Below are 23,179 nucleotides of genomic sequence, written 5' to 3'. Positions count from 1 at the left end.
AGAGAACTGTGTGATACTCTGCCACTCAAAACTGCAAAGCAAAGTTGGCACTAACAAACCAAAATAGGCCTGCACTAACTTTTTGACGAGTTCCTTGAAAATGGTTTATTTTATAAGGGTACCTCTCGTGAAGTCAAATAAAGCCTTTAATTAGATATCATCTGCCACTATACAGAGAATGGTTTGGGCTGGAAAAAATCCAGAAGATCATTTAGTTACAGCCTCCCTGCATGGGCAGAAACACCTACCACTAGACCAGGTTGCTCAGAGCCCCATCCAATCTGCCCTTGAGCACTTGAAGGGAAGGGGCATCCACAACTTCTCTGGGCAACCTGTTCCAGTGTCTCATCACTCTCACACTGAAGACTTCTTCCTAATTTTTAACATAAATCTACCGTCTTTCAGCTTAAAACTCATTACCTGTTGTCCTATCACTACATGCTCTTGTAAAAAGTCCCTTTCCTTTCCTGTACATCCCCTTCAAGCTTCCTTGAAGGGATGATAACCAACATGCAAGCACAACCTGACCAAAAACAAACTAGTACTTCACTCTCCCATGAAAACCACTTTGATTAACAATTTACATCTTTCATTTGTAACATTTGTGTAGTGCTGGCTAGTACAACCAAGGAACATGAAAATACAGTTTCCACAGAAGTTTGATTAAAGCAAAAAGCAAACAAATTAACTTCTTAAAAAGCTATACTGGTATATTACATTACTGGTCTACAGTATAAAATAATGTTTTAAATTAATTGCAGTGTTTTCACTTCTGTTTCCATTCACACATGCAAGTTCCACAGCAGTAACTCTACAGTACCTTCCATGTCACAGGAGTAGTTCTTTTGGATGAAAGTGCACAGGGCGTTGCTGCTACAATGTTTCCTCCCAGTAGTATATGCAGTTGACCACTGCAGGTTTCAATGGGCTTCGTGAGAACTTACAGAGACTGAAACACACAGAAGATACAGACTGAATATAAACTTTTATTAATATAAACTTTTATTTAAATTTAATTATTAAAATTACATTAATCTGGAACACAGGCATTTCACAGCTCCTTTCTTATAGCAGGATAAAGATATATTAATGCACAGAAGCAAACATGGAACATGAAAAAACACATTAAGACTTCACTTCTGCAAATTGATTTTATGCAATTTGATTTTATCCCATCCTTATATTCTTAGGAAAAAATCCCAAGCACTGACAGAGGAAAAAAAACCAAAACCAACAAAAAAACCAACAAAACAAAACAACAACAAACCTGCTTATCACTGTCTTCTTTTGTGCTTTTTCAAACTCATAAAATATTCTCCCACACTCCTCTAGAGGATCATCTGATTCAGTGTCCTCCTGACTGGGTTACTTCCTCATAAGGTCCTTCAGTTGTGGTTTCATCTTTTGATGAATGACCAGTCCACAAGACAGACTGTGTCACTCTTCTACTGCTCACAGAGTCTTCATTAGTAGCATGCTCCTGAACAACTGCTTCAAGTAACATATTGGTTTTTACCTTCCCTTGCTTCAGAACTCCCTTCTTCATGTTCCCCTTGATAGAAGCAGCTGAAGATACACGTTTCTCCTCAGTATAAGCATGTCCTGGTTTGAGCCAGGATTAAGCCAATTTTTCTTTTCACTGATTTTTTTTTCCTTCAGTAAGCTTTCTTTTAACTAGCAACTGTGTGTTCTGCTAGGCTGATAAGACAGTGGAATGTTTTACTAGCTACTAAGGTTTCAAGGTTACACCTTCACTCCGCCGGCTCAGACACTATGGGGAGATCTCTGACCCCCCCCATGGGAGGCTGAGTTAGACAGACAGCAAAATTGGCCAAAGATATTCCATTCCATATATCTACGTAAGCTCAAAGGAAGGTCAGAGATCATAGAAGACAGCTTCCTCCTTCTTCTCGCCTTCTCTTCCATCCATGGCCGGTGTCCGGGGAGGACTCTGTTCATCCATCACCGTCGACCCTTAGGCTCGAGCTCTCCTGACCCTCATAACTCTCTGCTTTCTCCAGCAGCAGCTCCAGGATTCCTCGGGACTCTTCCCAGTTCAGGGGAGTGCTGTGGGAGTTGCTGGGGTGAGGGGAGGCGAGAGGCTTTTGCCCATATCTGAATATATCTGTATATAATTGTATATATTTTCTTGTATGATTCATCAGTGTTTTAATTAAAGCTGTGTAGTTTAGTTTTCAATCCAGCCAAGTCTCTCTCTTTTTCTCTCTCTCCTTCCCTACCTGGGTGGGGGGGGGAGGGGATCGAGAGCATTGTTGTCGGACCTGAGTCAAACGGTGACAAAGCAAAAGCATCTTCTTCCTCCAAAATTCTCAACACATCAGTGTCCAGATCAGGCAAATAATTCTTATTTGCTTTTGGAGAAACATTACCTAGTTTTTCAGATTTATTTAAAGCTTTGCCATTCTTCTACAAAGTTAGTGTTTTCTCTGATTTTTCTTCGGTACACTCAAGAACATGTAATTTATCTGTACATATTACAGTAGCCAGTTCTTTGTCCCTGTTTGTACAGCTCCTATTTTTTCTTGGCTTTTTTATTAACAGCTTGTGTGGCACGTTAGTGACAAGATCACATTCATCATCACATTCTTCAAGTTTTATTGTAAGTTCCTCCGTGGAAGAGTTTCTCGACCTCTTTGTGAATACATGTCTGCTCCTAAATGGAGACATCTTTAAATTCTCATCCTGATGTTCACGTGGAAATTCTTGTTTTGGCTTACACCGGTGATTAGCATTTTCATTCTCGTTTGTTATAGAAGACACAGAGAGATCTGCAAAACAATTTTATAGAAAATCATATTCAAAAGCAGTTGCTGGACAACTATAATCAACAATGTATTTTCCTAATTAAAAAACTGCAACCACTATTCGTATACCAGGAAATTGAAACCACATGACATTATCTGCCTCTTTGAGAAAAGACAGCTATGACCTTAAGCCATCCTAAATGGTAATCTACAGATTTCAGATGAGAAAAAAATAAATAATCTATGTTGTTAATTATGCACCAGACTACAAGTCTCATTGTCCCAAATACCCAGTAACATCTCAAGCCAGGCATATTAATAATTGTGTACAAACTTAAAGCAGCCTTAAAATTAAATTTTCCAGCTGCAGGTTTAAGCAAATATTGCTCTCTTTTTAGCTTTTATCAGCTGTAGAATGCTTAACAAAACCAAGCTGAAATTTTCTCAAGGCACTATCTCCATCCTTACATAGATACTCCAGCAAATCACAAAATGTAGTGGTCATTACCCTCCCAAAATTTTGTAAATTGTATACAGACCCTCTCAATCAAGAAATCTGTTAGCACAAATCATATATTTTAACAGCAATGCCATTTAGGTTGTCATTTTAAAACAACTGTCACCATTTAATTTCAACAGTAATTTTAAAAGATTTCAGGGAACTACCAGAAAGTCACATTTTGTTAGTGAATGGGATCCTTTCCATGTTACTAAAAAATAAGTAGTTTTGGCATTAATATACTACTGATACACTAAAACAGGGCAGTACTGCAAAGCCTCGCTACCCTGTTGTGGGTTAACCCTGCCTGGAAGCTAAGCCTCATGCAGCCACTCTCAACTCCTCCGTGAAATGGGGCAGAAAATCAGAAGGGTAAAAGTGTGAAAACTAATGAGTTGAGATAGTTTACTAGATAAGACAGTTTACTTGATAAAGCAAAGCTGTGCTCACAAGTAAAGCAAATTAAGGAATGAATGCACTGCCTTCAGCCACTTTCAGGAAACCAGGGCTTGATCATGCCTAATTATTACTTCAAATGTCTCCCCTTCCTCCTTCTTTCCCCAGCTTTTATCACCAAGCTCAACATTCAAAGGGAGTATCCCTTTGGTCAGCCTGGGTCAGCTGTCCCAGCTGTGTCTCTTCCCCACTTCCCGCCCACCCTCGGACTATTCACTAGCAGGGAAGCGTAAGAAACAGAGCAGCACTTGAGGCTGGGCAGCACTCTTCAGCAACAACTAAAACACAGGTGTGACATCAACATTGTTTTGGTCACTTAGCACCCTACAGAACTACAAAGAAAACCTTGTCCATCCCTGCCAAAACCAGTACACCCTTCTATATCAAACTGCTACACAGAACCACTATAAGATGGTACCTGTTCTTATCAGAAACATAACACTGAGTGGTAATGTTCCCCCACCTTTTATACAGGTGAGATACGATTTAGATTATGTAGTAATAGTAATCCATGTTATGGGCTTATTTCTTGACTGACTAGAGCCTGAGCAAACTGTAAGGGTTCAAACTTCAAGCTTACTAGAAAACACAGAAGCCACTTCATTACAGATGTTGGTCTCTTGAAAGGAAGCACTTATGGACTCAGCTTTTGACAAGTCACCAGAAAAATCAGCAAGTGAAAGTCAGGAAGAGAATGTCTCCATGCTGCTTGCTGTTGGTTGGTTTTGTTTGTTTGCTTGTTTGGGGTTTTTTGTGTGTTTTTGTGTGGGGTTTTTTGTTCCCTGTGCTCTCTCTCCCCCCCAGTGACTGCCACAGATCATAGCAAGCATGGAATTATCCCAGTACTTTTTCCAGGCTGCAGTTCTTTATGCTCAAGAGCAGAGATCTTCCAAATCAAAATAAAACATGACCTTTCACTGATAACTGTGAAAACTAAGCTAGTTTTTTTTTAGGAAATGAAAGTTTCTGATGCACAGAAAGAGACTATGTGCAGAGGGAGAACCTGCACTGGCTCAAGTTTTGGCACTCCAGAGCTGTGGTGCAGAAAATCAGTAGCATCTGCTTAAAAAGCAGATACATGGCAGAATAAGAGACACTTTGATGGTTCCCTGGATGTCATACTTAGCAAGCAGCTTTTAAAGCCATCAACATAACCCACAGCAAAAAATGTGGAAGAGAGACCAATACAAGCTGAAGGTCACAAGAAAGCAGTTACTTGTCTGTAATAAGTTTTCCAAGTCTTGAAAAAAGCAGCCTGCTTCCAAACATTAACACAGTCTGCTAGAATTGCTGTTTTGTGGCTCTCATATCCAAGTCATTTTAGGACTGCCCCTTGCCTCTTCCACCCATTTGGATTTATTGCCCAACAGTTTGAACATGCTATTATTTCTGCTAATGAGATCTAGTTTACAGTTGCCTGAAGACAGTGATAGGAGAAACATGACAAACACCAGAAAAGCCTGTTCCAAATCTTATTATTCACTATGCTTAAGAAGAAAGTAGAGCACCACGGGAGAGGTTAAATTTTCAGTAGAAAAGTACAAGAAGTCTCCCTGCAGACTGCTAATCCTGGAAGGAAAGCAAAAGCCTACCAAAGATTAAAACCAATTCAGACTTCAACTTCCGCTCTTCATTTCAAAGGCTGAAGGCCCACGAAGGAAAGGTGCTACCCTCCCACCCAGACAGCAAGGCGTCACCAGCACTTCACAGTTTAAGCAATCCCCCGAGTCCAGCTTCCTGAAGCCTAACCTCAGGCACGAACACCAGCTAACACGCTGATTCTAGTCCTGTCACTGCTGACTGCCAAGGTGCACCTGCCTAATTAGTGTTTTGGTTTTTTCTTTTACCCTTCTAATAGCAAAGGCAGAGCAAGACCGTAAAGCCTTCCCATCCTGCCATTTCGCTCTGCAGCTCTTCAGCAGGGCGGGCGCTGCAGTCCTTTATTTATCTCCTGTTCTCAAACGCCAGGAACGACCTCAGTGCCTTCGACCACCAGCCACCCAGGCGGCCCCTGGAGAGCAGCTCCCTGTCCCGCAGCACCGCACGGCCCCGCGCCCTCGGCACGGCAGCCCCCGGGCGACGCAGCCCCCGGGCCGTGCTGGTGCTGAGGGACAGGGAGCTGCTCTCCAGAGGAAAAGGCGAAGGCGAAGGGACTCGGGGCGCTCCCGCAGCCCCGACGGCAGCGACCCAGCCCCTGAGGAGACGTCCTGGCGAAGGGGGGTGAAGGCTTCAGTCCGCGTCTGCGGCGGTGGTGTGAGGAGCGAGTGTCGTGCCTGCAGAGGGGAGAGGGCAGGGGCTGCACTGGGAGCCGAGCGGATCCGCGACTTCACTCCCGGGAGCTGCTGCGGGCGGAGCGGTCCTTCCGCAGCGCGGGTAGCGAAGCTGCGGGGCAGGTCTGCAGCCCGACCTGGTGAGAGGAGGTGGCGGGTGGTGGCACTGAAGGGGATTCCTGCTGTGAGGAAGTACTGGTTCATCCTCCGGGGCGAGGGGGTACCCAGCTGGACGTGTTGATTTGCAAGCTGTGTATCTCAGCTGGCGTTAGGAGCCCAAGGGCCCGGACAGCTGCTCTGCCTCGGCTGGAGGACAGCAGCCCCCCCAGCCTCCATGAGCTGCAGTGACCGGATCCACCTCACCTGGAACCGGCAGCGTGCCCGCAGCTCGCCGCTGAGAGCAAACGTTCGTGGGCCTGTCTGTCCCAGTGCTCTGCCTCCAGCAGACACCAGGCTAGGAGAGCTATAAAAATAGAGCAGAAATATCCAAGTCTTCCCAAGAGAACCTTCCAGGCCTCTGTGTAGGGAGTTTGGTGAATTTGTCAAGTGCAATGGGCTTGTCCAGCCTACTTACCACCCACTGCAAGGACAGCCTGTTACATATGTTGAACCTGGCTTCTGTGGGTTTCATTTGAGGCTCCTTGATTTTCTTACTGGAATGGGTTGTCAATTGTTGTCTGCTTTGCCAGTGTCCCTCCAAAACATACTCTTTCCCAGCCCACTTCTGTGGTTGCTCTTGTTGAAGCAGTTCCATTGTTCATGATCCTTGTCAACCTGCCTTGAAACTTTTCTGGCTTTATTGATTGTTTTTAAGTGTAAGTGCCCAGATTTGCACTTAGTATTCACTGTGTGAATTAACTGGGAATTTGTGGAACAGTATCATCATGTTTTATGTGCTGTTCTGTATTCTTTTCCTAATAATTCTAGTAAGCTGTGTTGTCTACCCTGTCAACTCATGCAAGTGAGGTGAACTTGAGTACCACCCCCAAGGCAAAACTTTAATTTCAGATAGTCAAGGACAATTTCAAAACAAGGAAAACATGAAAAGATAACAACAAGAAAAAAAGAAGAAACTAACTGAAAAGGAGCTGCTAATGTAACTGTCTCATGCTGGCCAGTAATGTGGCTAGAAAAAAGAAATCTCTGGTACCAAATAAGTTAATAATTAAATAGTGATAAATAAGAAATAATGAAGAAAAATCTGACATTGCTATGTAGTATTTCTGCATTATGGGAAGAATTGTGTTCAGAACTAGTCATGATAACTACTTCTGTATGCAGGATCATAAAAGTTAGTGAAAGGATTCCTGGGTTTTTAAGCTGGCTTCAGGAGACCGTAGCCAGGCGATTTGCCTAAATTGGTTGCATTGCCTTGAAGGCAATATATTCTGGCTGTAATCTGGAAACCCCAGTGTTTTGTGCTTGGCTGTTTAAAATTTCTCTATAGACCAGTCTGCTTCTGATCCTGTGGGTCTCATTGCGCTTCCCTTCTGCTCCCTGGAGTAATGTCTAGCTGTTACTTGGGCTTGCGTGTTATTGTATATGTACAAACAGGGTACAGGGCTGTTACATACACAAACATTCCCAAATGCATATATGATCATATAACTTTCCCAAACAAAGGATATATTTTTTAAAAAGGTTAGTTAATTGTTGCTCAGAAAAATCCAAATTTATAAAGTAATTAGTGTTTGGAGATCCAACACTACATTCCTATTGAATGTGTGCTGCTCATATTTGATCACTTGAATTCCTTTAAAGAAGTCACTGTGTTTCAGCTGTTCCTTTTTAACTTGAGGAATTACGTGGAACTGTCTTCTGGCCTTGGTTTTGTCTCTTGCATTTTATTCTGAAACAGTTAATACTTGTCTGCAAACATTTGAGATGTTTTTTAATTACATTACATTTTAATTACACAACACTGGCTTATCAGAGTATAAAGGTTATTCTGTCCTGTCATGAAATGTCAAGTTACAAATTTAGTGATTCACGAATGTTATTTATATAAACCTAGCGGCACATGTAGCACCATCTGAGTTAGAGAGTTTGTCAGTCACTGTCAGTGAGATTCTGTTTAGTCATTGTCTCCTTTTAAGTCTTCATACAAAGAAATACTGCTGGGACTCGGTAAGTGAGAAATTGATATATCAGCTGCAGAATTTATTATAGGTAATGTTAACAATTGTTTGATTTTCCCATTTCTCTGTATGTCTGCTGCTTTCTTCTCATCCCCCAGGCTGTTTTCTGGAGCTCTGGAACATGAAGAATCGGGAACTCCCTTCTGAGGGTCAGGGTAAAATGTTGAAGCTGCTCTCTGTTGTTTCATATGGTATCCTGAATCTATGGCAAAAATTAATAAAATACAGAGTAAAAGTCATTACATTGTTCTAATCAGAGGAATCCAATAGAAAATAGATACTATTGAAAGATGGATAAGAAACTACTGAACTTTCTATTTTTTTCAAGATTTGAACAGACAAAGTGGAACACCTCAACTAATAAGGAAAAGTTTAATACATACCCTTTTGATAATATTAGAATTTTCTATTTTTTAATAATATCTGCCTTCACTTTTCATTTTCATTTTCAGGGAAAAGGAAGCAAATTAACTGCATGGATATACAGCCTTTCTGAGCTTTAATCACATTTTTTCATAATCATTAATCCTGTGTTTGGAGTAGCTCCTTACTTTACTATCTAAATAATAAAATAAAGCACAGCACATAATTGGAAAACTTACTGCTTGTTTTTTTTTGTACTTGAGGAAAGTTGCACAGCAGCATACCATAAATATTAAGGAGCAGGCAAGAGTTGCACATAACAGAGCAAGCACTACATTTGCTTTGGAATTTTCCTGTTTGTCTTCTGGAGCTGCGTTTTCTTGAAGTAAATCAGCAATGTCTGGCACTACAACAGGAAAGAACAGCACACCACTAGCATGCACACAGGTAATGCCCTGGATAAAACGATGTACATAGAAATAGATTATATCTATGTGGATTGCAAATGAAAATAAAATCACTAGTTCTGTGAAAACGCAAATGCATTTAGTTGTCGATGAATTGGACCAAAGTGTATCTTCCTACACATGATTTGTGTCTATTGTAAATATTAATTCTGACAGGAATTTAGCAGAGACGGGGTACTGTGGAGATGCTACTACTTGGAGTCTATTAGAACCCTTTTTATCACCTATGAGAAGGTGAGACAGTCTTAAGCATCTGTGGAACCTGTGCAAAACCCATCAATACTGCTATACTGTTTTCTTGGTGTTACTTGGAAAAATACTTGGATGGTATCTCATGTCATTGAACTTCATTATGTGCTAACTGGAAGATAAAAGTTTATTTGGTGTAATTACAGAATATTTCCATCCATTACTTAAATGCAAAGTGAGTTATTTTGCTTCAAGAGCCAACAGCAAGCAGTTGGCTTTATAGAAGGATTTTAAACAATTTGTGTGTGATTGCTAAAACACTTGGTTACCAACTGTTTCTTCTCTTGCCTGTGAAAAGGAATAAAACTCAGAGCTTTCTCCAGTGAGCTGGTATGTCTTTTAATATGTTAGGATTTTTTTATTGCTTTTTACAGCTGGTTTTGCTGTAGTTTCTATAGATCTGAAACCTCCTCAGTTACTCTGAGATCTTCTTAATTTTTGTAAGTGCAATTTGTACCAATAAGCAGAATCAATCAGATCTTTTGCTTTTAGCACTGTGTAGTTCTCACGTGGTGACTAATTCTCAGTCAAAAAAGGGTTCCAAACCAGTTGTAAAGCTACTTTTATCTATCAAGGTGAAATTCCCTGTTCGTGTTCTTCTGTTATTTTCAGAGACGTCCTCAAAAATGCTCATGAATTTGGGTCTTGGATCTGAAAAATATCAGGTATCATAATACCCCAGTATAACATGAGGAAAACTTTACATTTAGAATGACAGAATGGTTTGGGCTGGAAGGGACCTTACAGATCATTAGTTCCAAGCCCCCTGAGTGGGCAGGGACACCTCCCACTAGAGCAGGTTGTTCCAAGCCCCATCCAGCCTGGCCTTGAACACTTCCAGGGAGGGGGCATCCACAACTTCCTTGGGCAACCTGTGCCAGTCTCACCACCCTCACACTGAAGCATTCTTTCTAATAGCTCAATCTCCTCTCTTTCAGTTTTAAACTGTTTGCCCTTGGCCTGTCATTCCATGTCGAATAAAGTTCCTCACCAGCTTCCCTGTAGCCCCCTCAGATACTGTAAGGCCACTGTAAGGTCTCCCCTGCTCCTTCTCTTCTCCAGGCTGAACAACCCCAGCTCCCTCAACCTGAGATTATTTAAAGTTATTTAAGCAGTAACTTTTTATTTCACCTTTTATGATCCTATACACAATTTCACAACAAACGCATAATCCTTTCAGGATCATTTTTTTCCTTACAGTTTAGTTTTACTTACTAGCCCTTTCTTAAAAAATGAAGTAAGATTGGTACATTTTTCTAGGTGTTCAGAAATAGAAACAAGCTCATCTTGTTTTGCCAGAGATAGAGAAAGCATATATTGCTGTTTCATTTGTGAATCAATATGGATAAAACCAGTATAATTTCAGAAGCCAGACTGTACTGTTTCACACATTGCTCATTGAGGTCAGTAGAAACTTAACTTCATCCATACATTTGTGAGTACACCTAACATTGTCCCTGGGTAGAAACATACCTGGCTGGAGGTAGGAAAACATGAGATGCACAAACTAAAGCATTCTTAAAGGTTTGGGATAGAAGCATGTTTTCAGATTGAAAGTACTTATTTGCATAACTTTTTCTAGATCTTGATAAAATTGTCCATGCTAAGTTTCATTGTATTTGGGCTTTGGTTTGTTTACCTGCTAGTAAGTGCATGTGTCAAAGACAGGGCTTGCCTAATGGTCACTCCTGTGATTCTCAGCTGAAAATGTGACACAGTCTTGTGATTTCAGTTTTCCTTTTAATTTAATTTTTGCCTATCAAATTTGGAATTGCTGTTGTTTTTACACTGTCTGGTTAGAAGAACTGAACTTATATTTAATCTTTTACTGAGTTTTCTGCCATACCATCTGAAGGTGGTTTTTCACCATGGCTGTTTGTGAGAGTGGTAAGTTGATTGGGTCCAAATCTGGATTCTGGGGAGAAAAACAACAGCAACAGTAAGCCAGCTGCAAAGATTATTCCTAAGATAGAAAAATAAAAATCAGAAAATTCCACATCTGACATGGAAGGGAAGGAGAAGAAGCATGCCTAGGAAACCTGCTGCATTGTTGTCAAAAGTCTAAAAGCTACAAAAATGATAAGAACTGCTTTTTTAAGGGAAAAAAAAAAAAAGAAGTATGTTTTATTCCTTAGTAATTTGCAATTTTGCAGTGACTAAAAATTTGAGAACTTGAAATATCATCTACAACCTCCCTGGGCAAAGGTCACCACTGAGTAGTAAATGCTTAGTCAATAACTTCTTAGTCAAACATGGATTTTCTTAAAAATTGTATTTGTTGATCATTTGACAGGCTGCAAAATATGTTTACTGCAACAAATGACTAAAACCAGTTTCATAAATTAGAAAGCAATACTAGTCACTTTTAAAAAATGCTACTATTATTTCAGTACCATCTCAATAATTGCCATGTGATACTGTATTTCTAACATGGCCTGTTTCCAGCAGCTGTGCACATACATTGGCATTCAGGAACTGCCTCCTGTTTTAGGCTCCCTAACGGTACAGAGTTTTCTCAGATGGGACAAAAATTTTTATATGCTTAGAAAACAATATCCTGTCTTGGATCTGGAGTGTAAGATAATAGCTGGAATGGTCAGGAAAATTATTTGAGGAAAAACTTAATTTAACTATAAAATAATGAGAGTAAGAAATACTTTCTGAAATACCTTCTGCTTTTAAAAAATTATTATTTAATTTTTTAATATACCTAGCAGAATGTAAGCTCTGTCATGTTTTACTAGAAAAAAAGTTTTGATCAGAACATACCACGAGATGAAATAGATTTTCTGGTAGTCTCTGCAGAAGTTAGGAGGGATAAAAAGACAAGCAAAAAGACTTTCATAGTAGCAACGGTGCTGCAACGCCGTAGACGCTCCGGGTGGCGGTGGCTGTTCTTCCCGGGGACGAGAAGTGGGATGCGCCGTCAGAGGTGGGGAACTGTGACGCCAGCATCACGCTAAAAGCCCACGTAAGGCCGAGGAGAAGGCACATCTGGCCGTCGGGAAAGACCCGATAAATTATCCTGGAGTAAAAAGGACACTTTAATTAAGATCACACGATTATTGCTTACAAAAGGAGCTAAAGGGGGTCCTGCGGTTGTAGGAGGGCTGAACAGCTTCTCTCCCACCTTAACTCCTCACTGTTAAACCACACCCTGGGTTGCTCAGGGGAGGAGGTGCATTTGACATTGTCACTTATAACAGATCCTGTATTTTTAAAAAAGAAAAAAGCCCCCTCCTGTTGCTGGAGAGCCTTGTTGAAACATACATCCTGCCACCAAATTTACAAGATTCAACACAACTTTCAGTTCCCACCTGTTATTTTTGCTTGGTTGTAAACTACAGCTATTTCAGGTGGATGCTGCTGAGTACTACTATTAAGTTTCTGTCTAAACGTTAAAGGCCTCGTTGCTTCAAAACACGATGTTAACTGTTTAGATAGTGCAGAATGTAGACTTCTAGCATGTTTAAGTTTAAATGAAAAACCTAGGGAAGGTATCCTTTACCTGATCTGTAGCAGTCTGTCAAAATGTCTGTGTGACTGCCTTTGAAATAAATGTTGAGGCATGAGAATCATATGTGAACTGGAAAAAGGGCAAAAAAAGAAGATTCAAAACACAAACCGCTGAAGTTTTACATAAGAAAGTGACATAGCACCCTCTGCTGACTACAGAAAGAAAAGTCAGGTTTTTAAAAGGTAAATGAAAAAAATAGATGCTGAGGGGAAAGAGTGTTTCAGAACAAAAATACGGAAAACCAAAGGCTGAGAACAATACAATTATACTAGGAGAATAGAAGTCCATGGTTCATGAATACTTATTTAATGAGCACAGACTTAAGCTGACATTGTTGATCCATGTTACTCACAGAAATGAGAATTCTAAATTGATAGAATAATTCCAATTTGAGAAGGAAGAGCATTTCTGGGGTGGCACACACAGATCCGGCAGTTCAGTAAGATGGCTTTTGGCTCTGTGAAATGCACTGTGATCATACAGTCATCACCCTTCCTAAAGGCATTCAGTTTTGGCTGTAGCAATCACTATTTTTCAAGCTTACATTGGACATGAGCACTTGAACACTTTCTGGTGTAAAACATGACACATCTTTTTTAACATCACAGATAAATGCAGCTCTCTCTGGAGGCAAAGAGACGTTCAACCTCTGTCTGAAGCAGACTATGCTTCAGTGGTAAATCCCTCACTACAGGTGAAATGAATAGCACAGAGGCAACATGTGTACGAAGATTGTATCAACGCAGTTGATACAGGTAGTGCACAGATATGTCCACAAAGAATGCAAGTGAAACAGAATGGGAGCCCTGCGACTAAGCAGAGCATGTTGGCATGGAAAAATAGGGTTCATATTCAAATCAGCCTAGAAGTGATGGATTGACTAGTTAACAAACCAAGCCATAAAACAAAATTAAGAGCTACCAGGAAGATTTACTTCTGATGCTCTCTCAGGAGATGCAAGCACACCTAATTCACTTGAGAACAAGGCAGAAACAGGGTTCAGCACTTACTTGGGAAGGATTAATCTTTAACCATAACACAAGTGTGCAAAACTGATTACAAGGCACAGAATACATAGCTGTGTTTCACCCAGTTCCCATTTATTCAGCTTCATCTCTCATGTGATCTCTCTGTAAGTATTGCTTTGATTTTTATTTTTGTAGAAGAAAGCCTCTTATGAGGGCATATTTGGCATAGGAGACTTGATTTACTGCAATGGATCCTTCCAGGCTTCAGTAATACCTGCAATACCTGTGTTACTGAAGTTGGATTAATTACCGGAAAAAACATTGTGTTAGTCCAGTGTGGAACCAATCCACACTGCTGGACACTGTTCAGATGCATCAGAGACCGTCACGAAATCCCTCCTGCTCTAACTTTTATGCCACTCACCTTCACTGTTTCTTCCAGTTACTAAAATTAAATGTCTTTCCCCCTGAAAAGATGAAACATTAAGGTGAGTGAGAACTCCTTTTTCTAAGAGGACAGGAGGATATCAACAACTTCAGTGACAGACTGGTGTACTTCATAGGGCACTAGAGGAATATGCTGACTATAGCTGCTTTTTCAGTCAATGTGGGGATACTGAGCAGATTTGCTCTCAAGCACAGCATGAATTCAAAGAAAAGACTTCAACACTGTAGAGTTATATCTGGATTCCTACCCATGTAATTGAGATCAGAAGCTGTCCCATTGTCACCCAGTTATGAGCCACAATGAAGCACAAACTGCCAGATCAGCTGAAGGACACTGCTGTGTTCCTGGAAACACCAGGCTCGCTGGCACTTGGGAACAGCAGCCAAGCCTTGGGTGGCCTAGTGAGGAGAGGGGGGAATCAAAGGCTAGAAGTCTTCTGTGCTTGCAGGCTGTCTTGGTATTCTGGTGCATGCAGGGAACAAAGCACATACCAAGAAAGAAAAGAAAAAGAAAACAACATTGCAGCTAACAATACAGTTTCATTTCAAATCAACTAATCCAGAGGTCAGCCCAGGGACCTGAATATCAGTAAAGCTTTAGCAGCAGGAGCAGAGTCTGGCATTGTGGCTGCATCTGCATCTGGCTCCTAGCCCTAAAGAAGGAGCTAGAATTACTTTGAAGCTGATTCTTCTTTCTCTCAATAATCTATGTTGTTCAGAGGAGGTTCCTAGCAGCACATTCAGGGTTAAGAACTCTTGACAGTGGTGGGAAGCATTTGTGAAAGTAACTGTGGTTCCCAGCTTTCTTGCTTTCATGGATCAACAAGCAGGCTCTGTCCATAAGGGCTGTCACATTCTTGGACTCTGCAGTAAGAAGGACACTGGACTTGGCCTTTCTTCAGCAGGTAGTTTTTTAGTGACACATCCTGGTTGTCATCTCTTTCTGTAAAACAAGAAGGGAAGATTAAAAAGCAAATGGCATTTGTTGTCAAGTGTGCACACAGATCTTTCCGGTTAACACTTCTGCATGTTCACAAATTCCTGTGGCTTTATATGCCACTGTGGTTCTGCTCCTCTCTGTCACTTTCAAGAACAATGAACACAACCTGCAATTAGCCTGCAGCATATTCTAATTTTTGACCATACTGCATCCCACCAAAAAGAAGTAAAACACCTATAAAAGCAGCAAACCTTTTCACTTCAAGTAGGGAAAAGGATTCCTGTTGTTGCCATCGAAGCTGCTACTGCCAGGAACCATGGAGATAAATTCTTTGCCTAGTTATTTCTTCCTACTTGTGGACACAGAGGGCACATGGCCACAGATCTTCTCTAGGACGTGACCAGAGTTGTGGCATTTGTCTCCAGACCTCACACAGAAGACACTGGGAAGTGCAGAAAGATAAAAAGCCAGAAACATATGTATTTAAAACAATATGTTAATATTAATGTGTCTTGCTTCTTGTAAGTACTAATCTGCAGGATACTTCAAAAGGATCAGAAGGAATGTGCTTTGATGGCAATGAGCAATGAAATTGTGTAGCTATAAAGAACTGTGATAACAACAGCACAGTGCCATTAATTAAATTAATTCTTCTTTGCTTTTGAGCTTGAGTCCTCTTCTGCCTGTCAAATAATGTATATTTCACAGTCTACTGATTTATAGGTACCATAACTGCTTTTGTAAAGATTGTAAATAGACATCTGGAGAAAATGTACTGGAAAAGCACAAATTCAATTTTCACCATAAACATAAAAACTTAGTTAAGCAGACAAAACAATAATTTGGAAAAATAAAACAGTGAAGTTAATTAAGGAAGTTACACTTCTAGTTTAAAATATATGCTTGAAAAAATTGTCTGCAGAATAATTCGTATTTAGTCATCCTGTTTAACTCAGCTGTGCTTCATCTGAGTGTGCCCTCCTCAAAATGCCAATACATTGTCACATTTTTCTAAGCCTGCTACTGCTGATTTTTCCATTGTGAGCACTGGATGGGGCAAGTGACAGGCAAGCTATGTTTATGGTATTTCTGCTAGGTCTGTGGCATTTCTGGCAAAGAATTGCCTGATGAGGAAATAGCTTTTTGGTATAGAAAAAGATGCAATAAAGCTGCTGATTATTTTGAGAAAATATGTCCTGTTTGTAGTAAATTGGATGTATAACAGCAACTGCATCTCATACACAGCAGTGACACACCTGGGGTACCGATATTTATGCCTTGCTGTAGCCTTGGCAAAGCAAAAAGCACAAACTCTTGAGTGTTCACCTGAGCACAGCTGCCTACAGTACCTCTAATTAGCTCTTTCTGCGACAGTGTGCTTGGAGAAACTCAAGTGAAAATGGCAGCTTCATGTTTTAGCATCCTGACTTCTGTGTGATTCCCTGAACATGTGTTAGGACTTGCAGTAGCAACTGCTGCAAGCCCAAAAAAGCCCATGTGGCAGTGGGCACACTGGCTCTTTCAGCACTCAGGGAAGAACAACACTCTTGGCTGTGTCTGTGCCATAAGAAGTGCAGGCTGCCATGTGAGCAACAGTCACACCATCACATTTCCCCCAGCTCTGTGTCTCCACCACCTGCCTTGTGTCAGTATTTGGCTGTGTGTAACTGCTCAGGAAAATGTTCTGGTAAAAATCCCAGCTGTTCAAGGAGTTAGTCAATACGACCCCCTGGGAAACTGCCCTCAGAGACAAGGGAGCAGAACAGAGCTGGCAGAGCTTTAAGGACACTTGCCATACAGCGCAAGAGATCTCAATCTCCAGAGATTAAGAACTCTGTTAAGAACTCAGGCAAGGAAGGCAAGAGACGGACAATAGCTGAGTCAAGACCTGCTGTCAACCTAAAGGGCAAAAAGGAAGTGCATAGGCAGTGGAAGGGGGGAGAGGTACCCTGGGAAGAGAATAAGGACATTATCTGGTTGTGTGTGGGATACAGTCAACAAGGCCAAACAAGGCGTGGCTGGAACTCTACTTGGCAAAGGATGCAAAGAATAAGGGATTCTACAGGTATGTCAGCCAGAAAAGGAAGGTCAAAGAAAGTGCACTCCCTCTGAGGAGCAAGACTGGCAAATGGGTAACAACGAACAAGGAGAAGACTGATATCCTCAGGAACTCAATTTTGCCTCAGTATTCAATTTCAATCTCTCTTAACACACCTTTCAAATGGATTGACTGCAAGGCAGGGACTGAGGGAGCAGTATGTATGGGCAGTGGGGTTTTGTACTTTTACTCGCTATCAGTAGAGATACGTAATTAGTTTCTTGTCATTGAGTCTGTGGAGTAGCACATGTGAAGCACTTTTCACTGGCAAGCCTGTTTCTTTGAATGGCTGTAGCTTAAACAGAAACCAGGCATTTATACCGTTAGGAAAGTTTATAATACATTTTATTATATCATGAGAACTAGATCCAGTAAATTAAAACTCATACTTCATCTGTTCAACTCCTTTTTTCAGTGTTCTGGCCAAGTAGGAAGTCATGCTGTTGATACAGGAGTGCTCTGGGAGACAGTCACCAGCCAAGCCTTGGAACTTAGATTTGTCATGATCACCTACTAAGCAATTTCTCAGTTAACAACTAAAAACCAAGCATGACTCAAACATGTTATTCAGGGTTTGGTCATACAATGTCATCAGCCTGGCAGCACATTACTGGTCTGGTGGCCATAGTGTTGATGGTTCTTTGCCTCTCATGTCATGGTGGATGGGCTAAAGAGTTCTTTGATAATGGGAAGCCAGAGATCAGTGAGTGTTGCCCAAGCTCCAATGTGTGTAGGTACTTTTCCGTAGATCAAGAGCAACCTGTTCCAAAGGACAATTCCCCCATTTTTAGATCAAAACCAGTGTGTTCTGTTCATTTAGTCAGCAAACTGAGTGCCAGCTGTCTGGTACATTCTAATTGTTGCAGAAGTGGTGCTATTTTTGCAGTTTTACTGGTTTTATGCAGTAAAAGCAAGCAAAAAGTCTGTCTTATGCTTGGATGCAAGGCAAACAAACCAAATCACAACAGATCTTCATGCTACAATGTGATTTGTACTCTTCCTCACACTTTATGAATGTTTCATGCTACCCTCCAGTGTTTCTGATCACTTTGGAAACACTGAAATCTGTACTTCAGCCAGGAGAACATTAAATAGCTGTGACTGCCATTTGCAGGACAATCTTACCCTTGATTCCGTAGTCTGTTTTCTAGGCATTGGTTAGGTTTATATGGGAAAGAGCTTTGGGAAAGACATCTTAACCTTCTACTTTTCTGCTGCAACCTGTTCAAAATGGCACATATGTTTATGCCAGGCTTGCACAGGGCTAGAGAGATGCCTTTGGATGTGCCAGGGGTGAAGTTACAGAGAGAAGATGAGAGGCTGTCACATCTGGTGTGTGTTCGATCAGTGCTTGTGCAGAGCTGTAATGTGCATTCTATTGTGGTTTCAGTAGGAAAACTCAGTTTGGTTTCAGTAGCAAGCTAAGGGAAACCTGTATGAATTAAATGGACAGTGAGAACTGCATAGTCCTTATGCAGGAATTAGCAAATACATTTTGAGTGTAAAGATTGTATAGTCAAGTGGATGGAGCACTTGAGATGAGTCTGAGAGTAATATGCATTTTGACATTGAGTCACTGTCTGATGTCTAACAAATTACTTCAGCTCCTTCTGTCTCTTTCCCCCACAGGAAACAGAGGACTTGCTTTAGAATAAGATCTGTAAGACCTGGTGTAATAAGTAATGGTAATGATGATACAGTTCTCTGCAAAAGCTTGGTAAATCTCTGCTTGTTCTCCCAGGAAATGTCAGACAATAACCCCCTATATTGTAGATCAGGCATTTTCTGAAAATGCACGTGGGATAAATTGAGCAAGATGAGAACTAACTATACCTAATTAATTCACCAATATTGTATTATACAATTACATAGATTGTTTAAAGAGTAGAAGCACCTTACAATACCAGACCATTAACATTCCCTCTACAGTAGTTCCTAATTAGGTGGAAGAGGTTAGACCAACTCTGCTTTCATCCAAGGTTCACATACCAGGCCTCAAAAAGTCACAGGTAGTGGGATCTAAAAAGTCTCTCATTGTTTTTGCTAACATGGGTTCCTTAACAATTGAATCAAATTTATAAAACAAAAAGTAAAAATGGAGAAGGCAATACCAGATGCTGATATTATAGCAATTGTTTCCCGTTGCTTTGATCAGAGGCTTTGCACTATGAAATTTTGTTCAATGTGAAGAGATCTTAATTGATTATAAAACAGGACTGTCACTGAACACTTGTTCTACATCTTCTTATGATTCTCTCATTCTTTGGGCAAAAGTGGGTTATCTCTGACTGGTCTCAGACTAGAGCATCTAGGGAATGCTGTAATCTGTGTTTTGCTGTCTGTGTCGCTAGAGGACTCATTGCCAGCTGGAGAGAGACAAGTGATGGTTCCCACCAAGATCACTCTGTTCCTCCCCTTTCCTCTTCTGTCTAGTGAGCTGATGAAAAGACCTGCTATGACAAGCACAGGCTAGCTGTGAGTTTTCCCACAATGTGGGAATTAGCTGGTCTGATCAGGCAACTATTTGGTCTCTGCTTATGTCTGACACAAAAGTGTTATCATGTAAGAGTGAAGCTGACATGTAAAACTCTTTCCCAGAAGCAATGCAATTTTTTAAACTAGTTGTGCAGAATCAGCTTAAAATAACAAACACAGTGATATGTATTTAAGACATCAGGAATCCCCGTGCATTACATTAGGCAGCCTTATATGACTGCTAAGAACCCTCAGCTTCCTTTTATAGTCTGTGCAGTTGCTTTTCAGTCATCTGTTGATAACACTTCTTAAATTCTTAGGTTGCCTTGCAGCCCTCTTCTTTGGTTAGGAACACACAGCAGACACAGCTGTTGGAACTGAAGGCACAGCTTGAAGTTACATTGCAGTGTTATGGAAAATCTTAGTTATTTCTAAGCTTCATTTAGTAAAGCATTCTTGAAGATGCTGAGGTATTGACATCTTTGCACTGAGCCATTTGAAACACAGGATTTGCAAAAAAAGGTGCTGACAGTGTATCTCCAGGATACTAGAAGAATTTAGTGGAATAATGCTCTGTAAGCTGCTCTCTTTAACCTACTATTCCACTAGCTACCATGTGTTTGCCAAGTTAAAGGGAGACCCACATGGAACAAGAGCTGGTGGTATTAAACTGTGTTGTTTAAAAATCAGCCACTGGAATTTTTTTCCATGGTCTAAATGGGTCTGGATAACCTTGCCCTTTTTAAAAAAAGGTTACACTGACCTCTGAGATAAAACCCATTTTATCTCCCAAGTAAAGATGAAGAATATTTGGAAAAAGAGTCACATTCACACTGCAGACAGACTAACTTCAGTCTGCAAACCAATTTCACTAAAAGCACTATACATTGAATGATCCATTAATGAACCACTGGATGCAGTCACTTCTCACTATAAGGTAATATGGTAATCTTCTATAGAATAGATCACTACTAAAGAGGTAACTGTAAATGCTTTAGGAAATGTATAACCTTCTGGTTCCAAATGTGTGAAGTTTTTTTTTGAAAAATACATAGGTAAGCTTGTCTTAGCTAAATTTGACCCATTATTATATACCATCATCACTTTTTTTTTTTTTTTTTTTTTTTTTTCCCCTTTTCTCCCTGTCTTTAAACTTTCAACAAATCCAAAGTCCAGGAACAGTAGACATTTCCTACCTTTTCCAAACGTGTACTGAATAGATGGTGAAACTAATGGCAACAATATACCGTATGTGACTGTTGAAAGCCTAAAGGAGTATGTGGGTATTTCCAGATTTCCTGTTCTTCCAAAGGATTTTTAACAAATATTCACCATAGAGGTTGAGTTTTCCATTTTTGTGAGAATTTTTTTCTAGACTATCCAGCTGCAAAGATGAATTTGTAAATATGGACCATCACTGTTGATCTGTATCAGACAGAAAAAAAGAAGTGTTAAGTATGAACTGCTCCTTTTTGCCAGTAAATTTTGAAGCCTGTGACCACATAAATACCAATATTATTAGAAATAATTTAATCAACACATCCAGTTACCTTCTGTGTGAATAGATGCTGTTTTCATTGAAACCTTAGTCCACAAAGATGAAGGTGCAGGCTGTGTATAAAAACAGCACCTCAGGCAGTTATTAGGTATATGATTATTCCTGGTTAATCTTTAACACTTGTCCTGTTTGCATGTCTTCAGCATATACTGCTTAAACTTTTGTTTTCTGTATAGCTCCTAAAGGGATCCAATTTTCTTCTCAGACTTGTATACCCCTCATCGACATTTCCTAATGACATTACCTCTGCCATCTTCAGAGTTACTAAGGTTGTAATTTTGTGATGATAAATAGGAAGACCTATTCCTACCCATCCAGGTAATCTAACAAAACAGACTAACCAGCATCGACTCTTACCCTGTGACTGCACTTTATCTGACTCTGCAGGGACTCAAGCTTACTGAAAAAGAACAGTTCATGCTCAATAAATTCTTCTAACCCTTTTGAAAACACAATGTCAAGCAATGTGTTAGCTTTATTGGTTTATTACTTTTTACCATCTGGCCACGGTGCTTCGGATAACCACCAGATTTGTACAACTTGCACTCTGTGGACTTCTACCAAAACAGGGTAGTACCACCAGTGCTGTTTGAAGATCCAACACAATGTGGAACATACCAAACTGGAAGGCAGCGTGTTTGAATATGGGAAAAAACCCAACAGACTCAGAAGAAAGACTAATGTACACAATGGTGCGTTAAATAAAGAAGAAAATTGTTTCACGCCTCTGCACAAAAAAGGAGGTACTTAATACAAATCTTTTAGTGTAATGATGGACATTTGTCTACCCTGGTTTTTATTTTCAGCTGTCTTCTCTAACTGGCGTTTCCACCTATAGCTAATCTTGGCACTGGTGGCTGAAGGCTGATCAGAGTCTTACTGAGCTACACAGTGGTCATCTGCCTTGACTGGCTTTTCTGCTGTGATTCCTACTTATTTGCATCCCATGAAAAATAGTTTGTGTCACACTTCTGCAATACTCATGAAATATCACGAAAAACTAAATGTTTTGCTGATACTAGCATTCACTGGGATATGGATATTTGATTTGCTATTATGGATATTTTCATGCTTGAAGCATTTTTGATGGACATATCTCAATAGAAGTTAGGAACACGTTAACCAAGTGTCTGAGGACAAAAGGTTGGTTACATGAGAACCAAGTTAAGATGTCAATGTGTTGCTTAAAGCTTCACACCAGGGGCTCAGAAGAGCAGATCTAACAATTTTTAAGGAGTTAAAGAGTTCTGAAACAACGAAGAATTGAGTTGAAGGTGTCTCTGCTAGGCAGACTACATGCAGTATTGCAAAACTAGAACTAGACTAGAGAAAGCAGCATCAAAGTGGTTTTTTTTTTGTGTGTGTGTGTTGTTTTTTTTTTTTTTTTTTTTTTTTTTTTCCATGTGCAGAACATCTTACAAATCTATTCAGATGTTTGGCATGTGCCACTGAGCACAAAGACCTGGATGCTGTAGTTTGCTTGGGTTTTGTTACCAACTTGGGTTTCCAAAAAGATTCAGGCAGCATCTTTGGTTCCAAAGAGCTGCCAAGAAGAATGAAGGCCACCACATTGTCGAAACAGGTTGAAAGCCAGAGGAAAACGGTCAGGATGAAATTGTATTTGGTTTGACTGAGATTAAGTTAATTTTCCCCATAGCAGTGCCCGTGGGTAGCTGGAAAGGTGCTGCTACCACAGCAGCGCTGTGGCTGCTGAGCTTGCACCGTCCAGGCTGTCCCTCCAACGCTCCCCCTCTCCGGCAGAACAAGCTGCTGGAAGGCGTGGTCAGGTACGGGCATCCCGCACCACGTCTGCTCAGCAGCGGCAGCCAGGAGAGAGGGGGAAGGGGCGCGGCACGAAGCGCTGCTGCCCGGGGAGCGGCTGGGCATCGCCTGCCGACGGGAGGCAGGGAATACACCGTCGGTTTCCTGTGGTTTTCCTTTGCTTCCGAGCACGGCTTTTGCTTTTGTT

Source organism: Apus apus, chromosome Z (genome assembly GCF_020740795.1).
Source record: "Apus apus isolate bApuApu2 chromosome Z, bApuApu2.pri.cur, whole genome shotgun sequence".
NCBI lineage: Eukaryota > Metazoa > Chordata > Aves > Apodiformes > Apodidae > Apus > Apus apus.
This window is presented reverse-complemented; position numbering follows the sequence as displayed.